At 38.7% G+C, this 19072-nt stretch overlaps 1 protein-coding gene across 1 annotated transcript in view; it reads left to right on the plus strand.

The window, feature by feature from the left end:
• Positions 1–290: 290 nt before the first annotated feature.
• LOC136848959 (protein madd-4-like) overlaps positions 291–19072 on the plus strand; it is a 616220-nt gene continuing 597438 nt past the window's right edge. Inside the window, exon 1 of the mRNA XM_067121770.1 lies at positions 291–650. The gene's annotated coding sequence lies outside the window, so the exon portion shown is untranslated. The remainder of the gene's footprint in view (positions 651–19072) is intronic.

The following is a 19072-nucleotide window of genomic DNA, read 5'->3' on the forward strand; positions in this document are numbered from 1 at the left end:
TCAGTGGTGTCGCCGTTAATAGCCAGCTAATTACGTTTCTTGTGCTTTGGGAGAGGGCGGTGTCGGAGTAGGCAGGCAGCCGTTATAAGGAAGACGGAAGACGATTCAGGCTAGACTGGACGACGTCTGCACATGCACACAAACGCGCACACGCACACTCTGGGTTAGTAATAGTAGCGGCTGCGGCTGCTGGTTAGTTAGTAGTAGTGTCTCTCACGCTGTTCTCTCTATCTCTCTCTCTCTCTCTTTCCACTCTCGTAGTCTGAGTCAGGCAGTGTGTCTTGTCTGGCTCAGTTGTGGCGTGGACAGCGAGTCGTGTGGACGGTAGTGATTGGGTTGTCTCAGTGGTTTCCAGGGCGCGAGACGCTTCGCCCCCGCGATAACATTTCTCCAAACTTTTTCCGAGATCTTACGTTTGTCATTATTATATTTCTGGATTCGAGGAGGAAGTGTTGTCGTTCCGACTGGCATTTTCTCTCTTGTAATAACTTGTCCTGTCGAACGTGACATTAACTTTTCCATTTCGACAGCTTAATTGTGTTTTTTTTACTGCATTTACAAACTTTTCTCCTGTGGTTGAACTTTGCGTTTTGGAGCAGCGATTATTATTGCTGCTGAGCGAGACAATTTACCTCTCTTTTCCAATTAAGGTAAGTTGATTTTCTAAAATGACGGCACTTGCTATCTATCGATAAGAGAAATAGTTTATTATATATTATGAATAAATTAAAATGAATAATTTCGATGCTGATTTGTGATTGTTTTGACAGTTTGTCCAATAGTAACGTCAATTACTACTATTAGTAATACCTTTACTTATTTAGATTAGATGTTGCGGTTTTATTTCTTATGACATACGACAATCTCAATAGAAATCAGAACCAAATATTTTTTGTAATGAAATTGGAAGTTGTCATTTTAAAAGTATTTTTCGAAGATGTCTTTTGGTTGGCATTTGTGTTAGAGAGAGACAGCATCTTTCATAATCGAGTGGACGATATGGCTTCGAAGGAAAGGCATTTGGCGGCATCCAGGAAAGAATTTTTGTAAACCGCCTTGCTCCTGGCTCTCCTCCCCCCACCTCTCTCTCTCTCTCTCTCTCTCTCTCTCTCTCTCTCTCTCTCTCTCTCTCTCTCTCTCTCTCTCTCGCCTATTAATTGGAAACTTGGTTGAGCCTCGGAGAAAGTTATCAAACTTCTTTCAAAACCTAATTAATTTTTAGGAGGAAATTACCCGTTTTTTCTCCTTTTATTTTTACTTGTCTTTGATTGGTTTGGAGGATTGACGAGTTATTTTACTCTCCACTGAAAATCTTTTATTCTGGCTTATGTATTTCAGGAACATAATTTGATACAGGATGATAAATGACATGAATATTATATATATATATATATATATATATATATATATATATATATATATATATATATATATATATATTATATATATATTATATATATATACTCGTACATATCTATAGATATACATACTGTGTGTGTGTGTATTCCTTTTAGAACTTAGTATGTGGTTATTAACTTCTTGATTTCCTCCGTGAAACCGCCTTTAGATGACTAATTAACTGGTTTATAATTTTTTATTTAGGGCAGAAGTCCATATTTATTATATATACATATGTATGTAAATGTATGTGTGTATATATATATGTTGTATACTGTATATATTTTGTGTGTGTGCGCATGTGTATCTTGCTAAATATCAACAACAGGTTACGCTGTGATTCAAATGAATTATTTGAAGGATTACTGGAAGGATAGCCTCCGAATCTGCTGTCTTAATCTGCATATTCCCTTTCATCGGTAATTGGATCTTACTTCATCGCGCATATCCGAAGGCTCTATAATCTCGATTTCTTCAAGAGTCGCTTTTGGAATCGCAGAAGGAGCGAGTTTTTTTGAAATGGGTCTTCGTTACGTCACACTGGACATTATTATTTGGTTCTTACTGGTTTGCTTTCTTCTATAAGGTGAAGGAAATAGAAACGAATTCAGGCCCCCCTTCACTCTCTCTCTCTCTCTCTCTCTCTCTCTCTCTCTCTCTCTCTCTCTCTCTCTCTCTCTGACACGCACACAAACTCTTTCTTGTTAAATTTAATGTGAATAACCAATAATAAATGTAAATGAATATTTGAATTTGAACTCTCTCTCTCTCTCTCTCTCTCTCTCTCTCTCTCTCTCTCTCTCTCTCTCTCTCTCTAACACACACACATACACTCACTCTCCTTCGTTCTTGTTAAATTTTGTAAATAAAGATTTGAATTTGAACTCTCTCTCTCTCTCTCTCTTGTTAAATTTAATGTGAATAACCAATATAAACTGTAAATAAATATTTGAATTTGAATTCACTGGAAGTGTAGAGAGAAAGAGAGAGAGTTTGAATTTGAAGTCTCTCTCTCTCTCTCTCTCTCTCTCTCTCTCTCTCTCTCTCTCTCTCTCTCTCTCTCTCTCTCTCTCTCTCTCTAACACGCACACACACACACACACACAGTCTCCTTCGTTTTTGTTAAATTTTGTAAATAAAGATTTAAATTTGAACTCTCTCTCTCTCTCTCTCTCTCTCTCTCTCTCTCTCTCTCTCTCTCTCTCTCTCTCTCTCTCTCACTTTCAGTAAAGCGTAGATTTTGCGGAACAGATTTAATGTTACGTCGGTGTTTTTATCGTTCTTCATTAGTTATTAAAGAACTGACCACCTGGTATCTTCGTTGCCAAATGCAGCCATCCTTTGCAGCCGTAGCCTGTCAGAGGTGGACGAAGAAGGAAGAAGAAGAAGAAGAATAAGGGCTCTCGCAACATTCAGAAACGGCCGAGGAAGGAAGATCTCTAGTTTGTCCCTAAGGGGCCCGACCACATATTTACCAAGGGTGTCGCCTAAGAAGTACACACTCCTCCTTCGTCGGCCAGGCCTTCCACGGGTTCATCTGCTGCGTGCGAGTATTTACAATGGAAATTTCGGCTGTTGAAGAATTCGCCAAACAAACGCATGGATGGCGTTCTCTCTCTCTCTCTCTCTCTCTCTCTCTCTCTCTCTGGACTCTTCTCTCTCTCTGGATGGCATTCTCTCTCTCTCTCTCTCTTCTCTGGACTCTCTCTTCTCTCTCTCTCTTCTCTGGATAGCATTCTTTCTTTCTCCTCTTTCTAGATGGCATGCTCTTTCTTTATGGATGGCTTTCTTCTCTCTCTCTCTCTCTCTCTCTCTCTCTCTCTTATATCCAGCCATTTGCCTTTACAGTATAGCAGCGTTCTTTGGTGTTCTAATGTCAGTTTTATGGACTGCAACATTTTTTCCCTGCTATGGCATGATTTATTTCAGATGCTGATTCATATTGGTCGAATAACGGAACTTTACCCTTAGCATTTCAATATGATCTTGGTAAGGGCAAAAGAACGAATTTTGTGTGTGTGTGTATTGAACGGTAAAGCTATTTTCCCATTTGTCATATGGGCGTTAATCAGTTGACTTTATGACGTCTTGCCTTCCAGTCCTCTCTCTCTCTCTCTCTCTCTCTCTCTCTCTCTCTCTCTCTCTCTCTCTCTCTCTGGATAGCATTCTCTCCCTCTTTCTAGATGGCACTCTCTCTTTCTTTCTGGATAGCATTCTCTTCCTCTTTGTAGATGACTTCTCTGGATAGCATTCTCCCTCTCTTTCTAGATGGTATTCTCTTTTTTTCTGGATGGCATTCTCTCTCTCTCTCTCTCTCTCTCTCTCTCTCTCTCTCTCTCTCTCTCTCTCTCTCTCTCTCAGATAGCATTCTCTCTCTCTTTCTAGATGGTATTCTCTCTCTTTCTGGATGGTATTCTCTCTCTCTCTCTCTCTCTCTCTCTCTCTCTCTCTCTCTCTCTCTCTCTCTCTCTCTCTCTCTCTCTCTCTCTCAGACAGCATTCTCTCTCTAGATGGCTTTCTTTCTCTTTCTGGATGGCATTCTCTCTCTCTCTCTCTCTCTCTCTCTCTCTCTCTCTCTCTCTCTCTCTGGATATCCGTCTCTGTCTCTCTTTCTAGATGGCATTCTCTCTCTCTCTCTCTCTCTCTCTCTCTCTCTCTCTCTCTCTTTTTAGGTAGATTTGATCGTTGCTCTGAGGCCATGATGATTATTTTAGCATTTAACAACGCCTTCTCTGCTCTTTATCGAGGATAAATATAACCGACTCACCTTCTCAATCTTGTGTGATGGTTTCGCGTCGCAGGATTTAATTTACTTGCGTGTTGTCCTCCTGGGTTGCCTTGCCTATCTGCGCCCAATTATCATGAGATTTATTCCTTTTGAAGTGAATTAGGCCTATGCAGTAGATTTTTTATAATTTTTTTTAATTTCCAGCAAATGGACTAATTTTTTTTTTTATTCTTGTTGATGTGTAATGTATGAATGGCTAAAATTTGGAGTTTTGTTCCCTTTTCTTATTTTTTTTTTTAATTTCTTACAAGGGGACTAAATAGTTTTATTCTTGTTGATGTATAATGTAGAAACGGCTAAAATTTTGAGTTTTCTTCTCTTTTCTTATTTTTTTTTATTTATTTATTCTTGTTGATGTATGATTTTATAATTGCTTAATTTTGGGTGAAAAGTTTAAAAGCTTTGTCTTCAAGTAATTGTGGGTCTGACAAAAACTGCGACAGTAAGCGGTTCTTCCCACGCCCCCAAGAGACACCAGATAAGCAGCAGACGAAGAGGGAATATTCTTCCTTTTTTATGAGAACATCGATGACTAGAGAGTTAAAAGAAGGCTATATTTATTTCGAGTAGGCAGTATGTAAATGAAGGTCCATTAATTCCGAGGGGAACGAGGCCTATTGTCCAGTAGCGAGCGGTTAATTGTTTTTGAAAATGGTCCGTCGCTCTCAGACATACATAATTTGGGCAGTATTATCGCGATGGTAGGTTGAAATGACTCTTCCAGGAGCCTCTTGTATCGAAGGCGATATGTCCAATTTATAGAGGAGTTCTCTGACCCCTGCTTTAATGATATATAAAAAAAGAGCAGCCTAAATAATTGCATGGGCCTTCCCTACGGGCAAAGGTTTTCCGGGGCTTCGTTGACACAAGACATTTTAAATTTGGTTCGTGTGGGACAGTCTCCCTGAGGATGTTGCCCACGTAGGGGGTTAATGCCGTCAGTGCACCTCATGCGGTGCACTGTAGGCATAACTTAAGGTTCTGTGCAGCGTGCCTTCGGCTCCTAGCTGCAACCCCTTTCGTTTCTTTTACTGTACCTCCATTCATATTCTCTTTCTTCCATCTTACTTTCCACCCTCTCCTAACAATTGATTCATAGTACAGCTGCGAGGTTTTCCTCCTGTTACACCTTTCAAACCTTTATTGTTAATTTCCGCTTCAGCGCAGAATGACCTCATAGGTCCCAGTGCTTTGCCTTTGGCCCAAATTATATATTCAATTCAACTCAGCCTGAGGATCTTGTGCAACGGGAACCTCAAGTGCTCAAGCGAAGATGCAGTGCATTATTACCCTAAGGCATTTCTCCTTGTAATTTGCAATTTACTTACGTTTTTATCTATGTATTTGTTAATTTGCTGGGTATTTTTTCTTTTCTCATAACTGATCTCTTCTTTCTGTATTTCATATTATACCTTCTGTCACTTCTTTCAAATGAATGCCATATTCTCTGAAAGATTGAATTTCAAGTCAGTGGCCCATGGGGGCTTGATCCATATGAATAGGGTGCATCTTATAATAATAATAATAATAATAATAATAATAATAATAATAATAATAATTATAATAATAATAATAATAATAATAATGATTCTGAAGTCTCAGTTCACAAGTTTAGAGTCATCTCTAAAACGTCCTGGTAATGTTAGAATTCGATCATGAAGATTCGTGATTTAGGTGGTGTTGGAATATTATTTTAACCGTTAACAACTGTTTTACTTCTCTATGAATGAAAACTACTGTGCCGGCTTTGTCTGTCCGTCCGCATTTTTTCTGTCCGCCCTCAGATCTTAAAAACCATTGAGGCTAGACTCTAGAGGGCTGCAAATTGGTATGTTGACCCTCCACCCTCCAATCATCAAATATACCAAATTAAAGTCCTCTAACCTCAGTAATTTTTATTCTATTTAAGGTTAAAGTTAGCCATAACCGTGCTAATGGCACCTATTTAGGATAGGCCACCACCGGGCCGTGGTTAAAGTTTCGTGGGCCGTGGCTCACACAGCATTATACCGAGACCACCGAAAGGCAGATCTATTTTTGGTGGCCTTGATTATACGCTGTAGTGGCTGTACAGAAAACTCGATTGGGCCGAAGAAACTTCGGCGGATTTTTTTACTTGTTTTTGATTATGTTGCAATGGCATTAAATATGGACAGATATCATCGACCTTCAAAGCGAGTTTCAGGTACCATGTATTAGTACTTTGAAACCAGTGACTTGAATTACCGATTCTTCTCTCTAGGCCCATGCTAGGATTTTATGACTTTTTATAAAGGTTTGCAGACGTGGCCATCGTACGTGCTGTCAATTCTGTTGGGCCGTTTGTGTCTCAGTTCATCCTTTGTAATGCAAGATTTGGTCAGGTCACCGGTAGTTCCTTCAGAAAGTCCGTTCATTGGTTAAGAAAAAAGCCACTGTGGAGAACCAAGCCTATGTGAACAGATATAAAACAGGAGCTTTTTTATTGGGAGCCCGCTCATATTGGCCAATGGTGTCTTATCTTCGAGAACTGCATTTCATTATCTATGTAGTTTAACTTTCCCTTAGTAAAAAGATTACCTCTGGCACTGAATTGCATGATATTGCTTGGTAAGGCTGAGTTCTTCTCTCTCTCTCTCTCTCTCTCTCTCTCTCTCTCTCTCTCTCTCTCTCTCTCTCTCTCTCTCTCTCTCTCTCTCTCTCTCTCTCTCTCACACACACACACACGAATACAATTGAATGGATAAGTGACTTCTGATCACACCCATGGTCATCAGCTTGATAAAAAAAAAACTATCATAAAGTGATTTAAAATCACAAAAAAGTTGAAGCGATGTGTTTGAAAAAAGGCATTGATTGCAAAAAAAAAAAAATCACTGCAAATTTCTTTCATTTATTCTCCTAACTGGCAACATCGTATTTTAAGGTTGCCAAGTAAAATCGGCAAGTGCAAGCAATATGTAAAGATAAAGTATATATATATATATATATATATATATATATATATATATATATATATATATATATATATATATATATATATATATTATAACAGACACACACACATATATATATATAATATATATATATAAGAAATATTTAGATAAATGCCGTGGCTTAGGAAATTCGCTTCACTAATAGAAACTCCAAGCTACGGCTATCCTCTATTGATATTGATAGCTGGAAACGTGATGAGGAGGCAGCCAGTGACAGGATACTACTATATCTTGCAGATGTGTTGTCTAGTTATGCAAATAAAGTTAGTGACTTCAGTTACCAAAATAAAAGGGGACCACCAGATGGTCCGAATGTTGACCGGTAGGATGCCCCTCAGAGATAAAAGAGAATGATGATGATGATGATGGTGATCCCAGTTGGGGGTTAGTACCTATAGTGCACCTCACGAGGTGCACTGTAAGCATTACTAAAGATTCTTCGCAGCGTCCCCTCGGCCACTAGCTGCAACCACTTTCATTCCTTTTACTGTACCTCCATTCATATTATCTTTCCTCCATCTTGGTCATCCATCCTCTCCTAACAATTATTCACAGTGCAACTGCGAGGTTTTCCTCCTGTCACACCTCTCAAACCTACCCACTCTCAGTTTCCTTAACGGCGTTGAATGACCCCATAGGTCCCAGTGCTCGGCCTTCGGCCTAAACTCCATTCCATTCCATGATAACGACGATCAAGGTTTGGAGACTTCAAAACTCAGCTGACTTACGAAGCCGAGTCCGAGCCTCCAGAATCCTCGGTAATCGGACGTTCGCGAAAGTAGGCCACACTATCACGGAGCGGCCGAGAGGAGCTACTAAAGCAGTTAACATCCTGAACTGGGTCGTTGAAAGTTCCATTGCGGAGTTCCGGAGGGGCAACAACTCTCGGAATTGAGTTGGAGCATTTCTCAAAACGAGGGCTTAGGCTAACATGGCAGAATTTAATTGTTTACGAATCGTTACGTCACAGTGCAACGGTACACACACACACACACATTTTATATATATATATATATATATATATATATATATATATATATATATATATATATATATATATATATATATATATATATATATATATATATATATATGCACTCTGTAATACTTATACATTGCTAAGCGACTATTTGATCTGGAAAAACAAATAAAGAATTATATTCTTTCATACTATGTTATATCGACGTTTCCAAAATGGATTCTGAGAAGGATATTGCAGTTTGGAAAAGAACTTTTATTAGATGGGGGAAGCGTGTCAGAATCACCTGATATTTTTCCACTTATTATTATTATTATTATTATTATTATTATTATTATTATTATTCATATGTATATTATAACGGTGGAACAAGAATTTATCGTATAAAGCGATTTTCTGTTTAAATATTTAGTGTTCATAAATGGCTGAGAGAAGTCCTTAAATGACTAAACTCAGCGACTGTCAGCAATCCTGCCCCCGTGTTGTATAATAAAGGGGATATAAGCACTTCGCTCATAGGAGCCAAAGCAGAATCATGACACCGAGTTTCTAGAAAATGAGTAGCACTCAGTCTAAAATCTCTAGCCTTAGTTTTGCTCATCATGGGGGTCATATATTGACTGGAGTAACGATCAGCTATAGCAGGGAGTTTTCTAAATGGCATAGAAAGGTCTTGAGTTGTTGTTGACGCCTAAGAAAGGAATTATTTTCCTCCGAAAGTTGAACAGAAGACGCAAATCATTTTTGAATCGCCGCGAAATACTTCGTGCAATGCAGAAAAGTCTCTTTTTACAAATATATTTAAACTCATACATAACTGGATTTGTTTCGCCATTTCAAGACTCAAGCCACTATGAGTATTTTTTTTAAATTAGAATTAGAATTATTACATCAAAGATGCAGCCAGCGTAATTCATATCCACGAAGAAAGTTGTGGCAAAAGCAGCTGATGCTGTATCATTTACGAAAAAGAAGATGCCATGAGTATGATAATCCTGGTGATTTTTACTATTGGCGCGATCACTTTTACAACCGGTGTCACACCTTTATGTGTCTGTAGGTAAATGTCTGTAGGTAAACAGCGAAAACGGTTAGGTCCAGTGTTGATTCTTCGCATCAGTAAGAATTTTACGAGGGCTGCCGGGAAGTCTTCGAAATTTCTCTCTCAGCCTCTGGCAAAGGGCACGGAATATTTCACATGCGCTCCGTAGCCAGAAATTTCGAGTCTCGCTCTTGGTCCGGTGCCAACCCAAAGGGTGTCGGTGTTCCATATTCGAGGAAGAGGATTGCATAGGTGGCCAATGTAAAGGGCCGAATAAAATGGGGAGCGAGAGATTTTGCCGCAAGAGGCCACTGCTCTCCCAAGAAGAAGAAAGCAGCCTCGTCCAGCCTTGAACTCTTAGAAACTTAGAAAACTCAGAAAGTTTGTACAGCTCTCGGAACGCTGGAGCAAATTGAATACTATAAACCCCTACCGATGAGTTTTTGTTTCTTCCCCCTTTTTTTTTTTATTCTTCATACCGGATATCCAAGACCTTGTTGGAACACTTTAGACACGTAACTAAGTGTTAGGAAAACCGGTATTTCTGAGCTGCATATTCTCAAGTGCATTTTCGTGGGCACCATTTCTTGGTTTTATTTGCTGTTGACCTTAGCTGAGATTTATGTATACGGTAGTTAGTCGACTATGGCGAGGTGTAGTTATTGTGAAAATTGGATGGGACAACTCATTCCTGAAGACTACAAAAATCGGAAAGTTAATAGTTTTTGAGCCATCCTTCTAGAAAGAGAATGTATGTATGTATGTATGTATGTATGTATGTATGTATGTATGTATATATATATATATATATATATATATATATATATATATATGAAAAATAACAAAACTTAGTTAAGTAAAACGATGGCATTTAGTTTTTTCTTTTTTATTTATTTCCATGTTGATTCTCTCTAACTTCACCATGATAATTTTAATTTCAAATATATATAATAGAAAAAGTTGTATATGTATATATATAATATATATGTACACAGGTATGTATGTATGTAGGCATACAGTATTAAAAACGAATTGATTATATATTGGGAAATTTAGACATTACAGTAAATTTTACTTTTATTAAACGCAAAGATTCGCCACATTCCTCCGTTTACATAATATATATTCTATACGAGAGTTCATAATTTAAGCATTTTTAACTGGTCTAAGTCAAGAAGTGGCAAAGGTAGGGTTTTTTTTTTCTAAGATACATAGGTGAATTAGAAACAAAAGAGAAATTATGCTTAATTTAACCGATTTAGTTCCCTGCCTTTAGGTTTCCAGATTCGTTATACATAACAACAGATGTGATCCTGTAATTATGAGTGATGCTGCTCGACAGCTGTTCCTTAGGCGAAAATTTAATTTTGGCTATCGCTGCCCATAAGCCATCGGACCGCCAAAGTTTGGATTCTTACGGAAAGTGGTTTCGAGAACAGTGAATAGTTAGTTTAATCGGATCTCACAAAAAAAAAAAAAAAAAAATAGAGCTTGTATTAAGTGGAATGTTGCTCCTCGCAAGACGTTAAGCTTGAATGGTTCACTCTTTTATCGTATTGCTACCTACGTTTCGGGGCTCCGGGGGGCGGGGGCGGGGGGGAGTGTCGGGGGGTGTGGGAGAGAGAGAGAGAGAAGTCAGAATTAATTGCATTGTCAAAGAGCCTATGAGTTAACAAGTCGACTCATCATGATACGATAACTCCGAACTCTTGGAAAGGCGAGCGCTGTAAATTCCTTTTTACTCGTTGTTTTGAAAGCGGGGTAATGCAAGTTATCCATATTTGATGAGCGCCCTCGCAGTAACGACCCCCTTGTACCAAAATTCTATGGTAATAACCGCGTTCCGGAATATGAGAGGTCTCGAGGTATTTTATGGTCATGAGTGGACTCGCTCTGTTTCCGAGAGAGAGAGAGAGAGAGAGAGAGAGAGAGAGAGAGAGAGAAAGGCAGGCAGGCAGGCAGTGAGGGAGAACGAGCTAATACAGTAATGCCCTTATCTAGCCCGGACCCGTAGGAAACAAGAACAGAATGGGGAAACAAGAAATTTAGGGGCTAGGGGCTTGGAAGGAATAGACCCCCTTCCTGAAAGGGAAAGGGTTATAATTTGGAAAACCGGAAACGAGGAAATGGTTGAGAAGTTCAGATAGACATTAAGTTTATCAACTGACAGGCATTATAGATTTAACGAAAACTAGAATAATGAACCTTTAGGAATTACTGTGAAGACTAGAGGCAAAGGCATCACGACGAGGCCAGGGTGTTAATTAGACAGACGATCCACCTTCGATGCGAGTGGTTGGGGCAAAGCAAAAAATGTACGTGTGGTCGCAGGCGAAATCCATGTGCATATTTTTTTTGTTAATTCACGTATATAAGATTCCTTGCTTCTTGAAGTTTCAAATTTCCAGATCATTTGGGCTTCTGTTGTTGTCTCATCTCTATTACGTCTTTGTCCCTTACGTCACTGTGTTTTGTCATTTAGGAAAATAATTAGACTGACCTAACTGTTGCCATAGAAAAAGACAGGCTTGATGTATTTTTCGCTGCGTGTTTGCATAAGATATAGAAGTAAAGATTCGTTATAAAAGATTTAAAGGTGGTATTCATCACAGAAAATGTGATAACGCGTTTGGTTAACCAGTATTAAGAGTCGCAAATGGCCAATGTCTATCTGTTACTGGTACGACTTGATTCCTTTTCCTGAAGAGTATAATATGCTCTTTCTTTTTGGGATGTGTTTGTGTTACATTTACTTCAGTTGATATCATTGTTTCATTCTGTATTCACGATTCTTAAGGTGTCTGTCGAGTGTTGCTTCGCTTATATAATGAATTTGTACCAGTTATTCTGAGGAGGATAGGCAAGTGTGCATGTGATTGTGTTAGTGCAAGAAAGTTATCTTACTCAAGTGTTAAATTTAGACTGAATTTCAGTGGGAAACATTAACATCACGCCATATTTTCCTTCCTTTTTGCTGTCTAACAAAAAAAAAAAAAATAGTAATATTCGTTAATAATAACGTATGCCTGGTTACACAACACTTTTCTGTATACAAGCTCTAAGCATGAGTCGCGCGTACAGGTGCACAAGTCTGTGTAAGGCTACACAATACACTCGGGTACACCCGCGCTACACTTTTACGTTTACTTCGGGAATATCAGTACGCTAAGCTGGGCTGTGGAAGCCTTACATAAAGACAAGAACTGTCCATGATAGGAGGTCTAGGTTAGAATTCTTTGAAGGCTCCCCCTCCTCCCCTACCACTCATTCTAACCCCTGCCAACCCCATTTTCCACCTCTGGCTTTATCCAGCGCGTGGAGGGGCCAGTTTACGTCGACCTTCAAATTTGGTCATTTTCTTCTGTGGGAAGTAACCTGTTTTGAGTCAAGACCCAAAGAAATGCATGCTGCACAGTACTTAAGGTTTGGTTTGAATCGGCTTGTTTTTTCGACCACCGGCGCCTAATATGTATAGTACTTTGGTTGTCTGTACTGAAAAATACATGAGAGAGAGAGAGAGAGAGAGAGAGAGAGAGAGAGAGAGAGAGAGAGAGAGAGAGACGGACTGTGGTTTCTCCCTTACCGTATCCTTAACCTTATGCAGATCTCATTGGAAATATGTTAACTTGGGGCATCCTACTGTTTGCGGGAAACGCCCATTAGACATACCCCTTGCAGATAACATCTCTCAGCGTGTAGTGAAGAAAGTGGTACAGTCATCTGAAGGTTCGTTTAAAAGGAGTGAGGGTGAAATTGTGAAACTTACGAGTGGGAAAAACAAGCTTTGGATGTGATTAATATTTAGGAATCCACCAAGATTTCTTTTAATTTTCCAATAAGGTTCTCTTCTTGGTAGCTCGTTAACTGGCGTGTCCAGTAATATCTGGTGGAAATCGGTCACTCCTTCACATTCTACCCGTTCAGGTGATTCGTTGAAGTGATTCGTTCGTTATCTCAACAAGAATGGTATGTACCGCAACGTCAGACGACCCAGTAGATCTCCGTCCTATAGAGGAATATTGGTATGTCTCCAGAGTCAAATTCCTTGTTAAGTGGCTTCTCGTTGGCGCGTCTTGTAAAACTGGTTAGATTGCAGCTCATTGATTTGGCCCGACATATCTGGCCGTTGAATTGCTTGGTCAAATCTTTGGAAAAGATTTATAGAGTGGGAACTGGACACGTTCCTAAGCGTCCTCGGAAAAACAAGTCGTGGTTGCTAAATCTCTGCGTACTTGCTTGCTATCTTTGGATCATTGGAAAGTCCCTGGTGGAATCTTACACAATACTTAGCGAACTGACGGATGAACAAATGCGTAATCCATTCTGTAGCGTAACGATATTTTGTTATCAAGGATTATACAAAGCATAGAAGATTAAAAATCGTGGTATGATTGTTTAAAGGCGAGTCTCTGAAATCACAATATTATTAACTGAAGATTAGAATTGCTGGTTATATATATGTGTGTTTGTATGTATGTATATAGATATATATTTCTATATATATATTGTAATAGTGTATATATATGCATATATATAAATATATAAATGTTTATATATACAGTATATGTATATATGTGTGTATATATTTATATTATATATATATATATATATATATATATATATATATATATATATAAATAATATATATATATATATATATATATATATAATATATATATATATATGATGCAATAAAGCCCAAAACTACTTAGATATTAAAACCAGAAGGAATTTAATTTAAGGTTCATTGAACAATAGAGTTGACACACTGAAAGAGTCGACGGTTAAGTGCAGGTTAATGAAGAGCGAAACCTGCAATTCAAGCACTGGTTTAATAGTCAAGTGTATTGTCCAGTAAGTGGATCGGAAAGCAAATATATATAGTTTTATACTTAGTCATGAGTTGGGAACGTTGTCTCTCATCTGTGCATTATGCTGTTTGTTGTATGTTTGATGGGGAAGTCTTCCTTCTCTTTCTTCCATCTTACTTTCCACCCTCTCCTTACAATTGTGTCATAGTGCAACTGCGAGGTTTTCCTCCTGTTACAACTTTCAGATCTTTTTACTGTCAAATTCCCTTCCGGCGCCGAATGACCTCATAGGTCCAAGCGCTTGGCCTGTGGCCTAAACTCTATATTCTCTATACTTGAAGGGCAAGTATATACTTCCATTGCCATGCTAATTGCCAAACAGAATGTCCTTTCTTCATGAAGTAAAGAAACATATAATATAGTTTATGGTGCATTACTATACTGTCTGGTAATAATAAGTACCAAGTAAAAAAATGTGCCGAAGTTGCTTCGGCGCAATCGAGCTTTCTGTACAGCGTACACTTAAGGCCACCGAAAGGATATTCATCTTTCGGTGGTCTCGGTATAATGCTGTATGAGCCGCGGCCAATGAAATTTTACCCACGGCCCGGTGGTGGCCCGTCCTTATCATTGCCAGACGCACAATTATGGCTAACTTTAACCTTAAATAAAATAAAAACTACTTAGGCTAGAGGGCTGCAATTTGGTATGTTTGGTGATTGGAGGGTGGATTATCAACATACCAATTTGCAGCCCTCTAGTCTCAGTAGTTTTTAAGATCTGAGGGTGGACGGAAAAAGTGCGGACAGGAAAAAAGTGCGGACAGAATAAAGTGCGGACGGACAGACAAAGCCAGCACAATAGTTTTCTTTCACAGAAAACTAAAAAATTCGCAGTTATGGACATGAGTAAGATTGTTTTTATCAAAATACAAAAATGATGAAAATGGGAGCTTTCGACCGTTTGCGACGGTCCTATTCAGCCAACTGTAAACGGTAGTTGAAACGGTCGAAACTCCTATTTTAATCATTTTTGCATTTTGACCAATTCATTCTTACTCATATACATAACTGAATTTTTACTCATTAATTAATACTAGTATAGTCTCCTGATGAAATTAGCAGCTTATATATTGTGTCTAATTCTAACAAGGGCAAGATAATTTTTTTTTTTTTTTTTTTGCAATATTGAAGAGATCTGGGTCATCTCATTAGCCATATTTAGCTTCCTCACTTTGGTTTTCAATTTCCTTGCATGAGGTTTACACTTACTAAGAGATTTTTTCCTTTGCTTGGTCAGATTTAAAATTTACTGAAATATTAATATTCACTCAGTATTTATTTGTTCATTTATCCGTTCTTATTTTATTGGTGTCCCGTGTATTTTTCCACAGTATCACTGTAGGCATTATTTAAGGTTCTTTGCGGCATCCCTTCGGCTCCTAGCTGCAACGTCTTTCATTCACTTTACTGTACTTACGTTCATAGTCTCTGTCTTCCATATTGCTGTCCACCCTGCGAGGTTTTCCTCTGGTTACACCTTTCTGACCTTTCCACCCTCAATTTCCCTTTTAGTGCTGAATGACCTCATAGGTCCCAGTGCTTGGCCTTTGGCCTAAATTGTGTATCCCAAGATTGCATTACGGTAATAGCTGGAATCATTTGAAAGATGAAGTAAGTGTTGGGAAGGGCTCACATTTCCGCATGCCTTACTACCCACAAGCGTAAGGATATGAAATAATGAAATGCCATCTATAAGTGGAATCGTAAAAGCGCACGAGATTGGTAGGGAAATGTAGCCAATTGGGCTGCAAAGTTTGCCTGTGGGTAATGAAGAAGAACTTCACGAGAGAAATCATAGAAATGTCTGGCTCCGGAAGTTAGGCTTGCAAGTGATACAGTGTTCGAGGACGTGAGTTTGTTCGCATATTAACAAACGAAGAGTTCTGAGATTTGTTGACGATATGTAAAAAATTATTTTTAAGGCGGAAAGGTAGAGAACACCGTAGCTTTTATTATGTTAAATAACTAGAAAGTTAATTTCTCTTTCGTCTCATAGGTACTTCCATTTGCCGTTTTTTTTTTTTGTTAACTCGTGAGGTTTTAGTATGGTTTGCAATATGCCTGTATTACCTTTGTGTTTTGTCCATAAAATATACATAATTAATATTATTATTATTTAGAAGATGAATCCTATTCATATGGAACAATCCCACAGGGGCCATTGACTTGAAATTCAGGCTTTTAAAGAATGTGGTGTTCACTCGAAAGAAGTAACAGAAGATAAAGGAAAATACAGAAAGAGGAGATCAGTTATTAGAAAAACAGATATATTAACAAATTAATAAAGAATATATTAATGATAACAAAAGAGGAACAAGATAGGCACAATGACATAAAGAAGAAGAAACCTTGACATATCTTTGTGTCGTGTCGTGGAGGAATGAGATCGATATGTAATGGTGTTAAGAGGTTAAAAGAGTGGCTGTTTGTTGGTGTTCATCGAGGAGTCTGAAGGAATGAGGGGATAGTTCGAAGCTAAAAGCAGCGAGCAGCCTTTTCTTTTACCTCTCCTGCTCTTCAGACTGGAGAGTGAGACTTCGGTGTGCCTTGCATCCCAATGAAGTTGGGAATAAGTAGCTAATGCACCAAGAATCTCTCTCTCTCTCTCTCTCTCTCTCTCTCTCTCTCTCTCTCTCTCTCTCTCTCTCAGTGAAGTTGGGAATAAGTAGCTAATGCACCAAGAATCTCTCTCTCTCTCTCTCAATGAAGTTGGGATAAGTAGCCATTGCACCAAGAATCTCTCTCTCTCTCTCTCTCTCTCTCTCTCTCTCTCTCTCTCTCTCTCAATGAAGTTGGGATAAGTAGCTATTGCACCAAGAATCTCTCTCTCTCTCTCTCTCTCTCTCTCTCTCTCTCTCTCTCTCTCTCTCTCTCTCTCTCTCTCTGAAGTTGGGATAAGTAGCTATTGCACCAAGAATCTCTCTCTCTCTCTCTCTCTCTCTCTCTCTCTCTCTCTCTCTCTCTCTCTCTCTCTCTCTCTCTCAATGAAGTTGGGATAAGTAGCTATTGCACCAAGAATCTCTCTCTGTCTCTCTCTCTCTCTCTCTCTCTCTCTCTCTCTCTCTCTCTCTCTCTCTCTCTCTCTCAATGAAGTTGGGATAAGTAGCTATTGCACCAAGAATCTCTGTCTGTCTGTCTGTCTGTCTGTCGCTCTCTCTCTCTCTCTCTCTCAATGAAGTTGGGATAAGTAGCTATTGCACCAAGAATCTCTCTCTCTCTCTCTCTCTCTCTCTCTCTCTCTCTCTCTCTCTCTCTCTCTCTCAATGAAGTTGGGATAAGTAGCTATTGCACCAAGAATCTCTCTCTCTCTCTCTCTCTCTCTCTCTCTCTCTCTCTCTCAATGAAGTTGGGATAAGTAGCTATTGCACCAAGAATCTCCTCTCTCTCTCTCTCTCAATGAAGTTGGGAATAATGCACCAAGAATCTCTCCTCTCCCTCTTAGTGAAGTTGGGAATAACTAGCTGATGCACCGAGAATACCTCTCTCTCTCTCTCTCTCTCTCTCTCTCTCTCTCTCTCTCTCTCTCTCTCTCTCTCTCTCTCTCTCTCATATAAGCACGCAGAGGGAAATGCAAAACCGTTCAGCCAATTGCGCGTCTTGTTAAAATCATTATGCCTAAGCACATTGCACATGTTTAGATGAATGCGCACCTCAACTTCTTGCCACCGTCTTTGTAAGCAACGAAGTGTAGGACTTATTAACGACGAAGTGTAGGACTCTTATTAACAACGAAGCGTAGGACTCTCATTAACAACGAAGCGTAGGACTCAACAACGAAGTGTAGAACTCTTATTAACAGCGAAGCGTAGGATTCTTATTAACAACGAAGCGTAGAACTCATATTAACAACGAAGTGTAGGACTCTAATTAACAACGAAGTGTAGGACTCTTATTAACAACGAAGCTTATGACTCTTATTAACAACGAAGCGTAGAACTCTTATTAACAACGAAGCTTAGGACTCTTATTAACAACGAGGCGTAGAACTTTTATTAACGACGAAGCTTAGGACTCTTATTAACAACGAAGTGTAGTGCTTATTAACAACAAAGCGTGGTAGAACTCTTATTAATGACGAAGCGTAGTAAAACTCTTACTAACGACGAAATGTAGGACTCTTAATAACAACGAAGTATAGGACTATTATTAACGAAGAAGCGTAGGACTTATTAACAGTGAAGGGTAGAACTCTTATTAACAACGAAGCGCAGGACTCTTATTAACAACGAAGCGTAGAACTCTTATGAACGACGAAGCGTAGTAAAACTCTTATTAACGATGAAGTATAGGACTCTCAATAACAACGAAGTTTAGGACTATTATTAATGAAGAAGCGTAGGACTCTTATCAACAGTGAACGGTAGAACTCTTATTAATGACGCAGCATAGGACTCTTACTAACAACGAAGCGCAGGATTCTTATTAACAGCGAAGCTTAGAGCTCTTATTAACAACGAAGCGTAGAACTCTAATTAATAATGAAGCGTTAGGACTCTTAATAACAACGAAGCGTAGGACTCTTAATAAGCGAAGTGTAGGACTCTTATTAACAACGAAGCGTAGAACTCTTATTAACGACAAAGTGAAGGACTCTTATTGGCAACGAAGTGTAGGACTCTTATTAATAACGACGCATAGGACTTTATAACAACAGAGTGTAGGACTCTTATTAACAACGAAGCGTAGGACTTATTAGTGTCGACGTGTAGGACTCTTATTAACAACCAAATGTAGGACTCTTCTTAACAACGAAATGTAGGACTCTTATTAACAATGAAGTGTAGGTCTTATTAACAACGAAATATAGAACTCTAAATAAAAACGAAGTGTAGAACTGTTATTAACAACGAAATGTAGGATTCTTATTAACAACGAAGCGTGGGACTATTGTTAACAACGAAGCGTGGGACTATTGTTAACAACGAAGCGTGGGACTATTGTTAACAACGAAGCATAGGACTGTTGTTAACAACGAAGTGTAGAACTGTTATTAACAACTAAGTATAGGACTCTTATT

The sequence above is a fragment of the Macrobrachium rosenbergii genome, chromosome 20 (genome assembly GCF_040412425.1).
Source record: "Macrobrachium rosenbergii isolate ZJJX-2024 chromosome 20, ASM4041242v1, whole genome shotgun sequence".
NCBI lineage: Eukaryota > Metazoa > Arthropoda > Malacostraca > Decapoda > Palaemonidae > Macrobrachium > Macrobrachium rosenbergii.